We start from the raw sequence: 1,591 nt of genomic DNA, 5'->3' as shown, positions 1-1,591 counted from the left end.
TCTAGGAACCTGCCTATTTTCCATTTTATAAGAGGTATTGATGAGAGTTATCGAGCTATTGATGATCTGCCTTTTTTCAAGATCCATTGTGATTTTGCCCTTTTCATTCTTAATTGCATGGATTTGAGTGAGTCCTTTTTTGGATAAGGTTAGATAAAGGTTTGTCTATTTTATTTAATCTTTCAAAAGACCAACTCTTCAATTCATTGATTCTTTGCATTGTTTTCTTAGTGTTACATTAATTTTTTTTCTTTTTTTGGCAGCCTCAGCCCACCCTAGGGGCAGGGCTGGCACAAGATGTGCTGGGGATCAAACTGCAGTCCTTGTGCACTTGCCTAAGCTTGCCTAAGCAGATTCTTTATTTATTTATTTTATGGTGCCAATTTAAATATTGTTATTGAAGACATTGCATTTTCACCTATAGTGCAGTGCTTAAAGTGCAATGCTATGTTTCCCTGTGTACATGTTCCATTATTCAAGTATTGAGAATGCCCAGTACTTTACTATAGCAGCTCAACTTTTAACTACCACAGAATTTGCTACAAATTTAGGTCCTTCAATTTTATTGGCTGTGGAAGAATGCTATATTTATATTTAAGGTTGGCTTAATCAACCTCTTCAATGGTGGGTCCCGAGGAAGCACCACCAGGGGGAGGAGCTCCTCCACCAGGGAAGCCCCCAGGCATTCCTCCAGGCAGCCACCTGCACTCTGGCACAGCTTGGTGATGATGGGATTGCAGACTTTCTCGAGCTCTTTCTGCTGATGCTCAAATTCTTCTTTCTCTGCAGTCTGACTCTTATCCAGTCAGTTGATAATTTCATTATACTTGTCAAGAATCTTCTGTTTATCTTCATCATTAATCTTGCCTTGAAGCTTCTCATCTTCAACAGTTGCTTTCATATTGAAAGCATAGGACTCCAGTGAATTATTGGAGGACACTTTGTCCCTTTGCTTCTCATTTTCAGCTTTGTACTTCTCTGCTCCCTGGACCTTATGCTCTATGTCCTCCTTGCTCAAATGGCCCTTATCATTAGTGATAGTAATCTTGTTCTCTTTTCCTATACTTTTATCGACTGCAGAAACATTGATGATGCCATTGGCATTAATATCAAAAGTTACTTCAATCTGAGGAACACCACGGGGTGCCAGAGGTATGCCTGTGAATTCAAACTTGCCAAGCAGGTTGTTATCCTTGGTCATGGCTCGCTCACCTTCCTATACCTGAATGAGCATGCCAGGCTGGTTGTCTGCATAGGTAGTGAAGGTCTGGGTCTAAGCAAATGCTTTAGACCGCTGAGCTATCTCACCAGTTCTACATTAATTTCTGCTGTTTTTTTTTTGTTTAAAAAAAGATACAAAATTTCAAAACAAGATTGTAGGAAAGTAGCAATGATTAGTATATTGCATGTTATCTTCAAAGTCGTTGCTCTTATTATAAGACATAGGCATGAAAAATTGATCAAACAACGTAGACTCAAACCTTTCTTTTCAACCAATTGGTAGTTTATTTTAACTATCATATATATGTGTATATGTATGGAAATTATACATATGGAAATTATACATATGGAAATTATATATATGGAAATT

General features: G+C 37.9%; 1 pseudogene; it reads right to left on the bottom strand.

Annotated features, from left to right (window-relative positions):
* Positions 1-547: 547 nt before the first annotated feature.
* The window catches only part of LOC101582215, an 8,261-nt pseudogene continuing 7,217 nt past the window's right edge, over positions 548-1,591 (bottom strand).

Source organism: Octodon degus, unplaced genomic scaffold (assembly GCF_000260255.1).
Source record: "Octodon degus isolate 3935 unplaced genomic scaffold, OctDeg1.0 scaffold00080, whole genome shotgun sequence".
In the NCBI taxonomy this organism is placed as follows: Eukaryota; Metazoa; Chordata; class Mammalia; order Rodentia; family Octodontidae; genus Octodon; species Octodon degus.
This window is presented reverse-complemented; position numbering and strand designations above follow the sequence as displayed.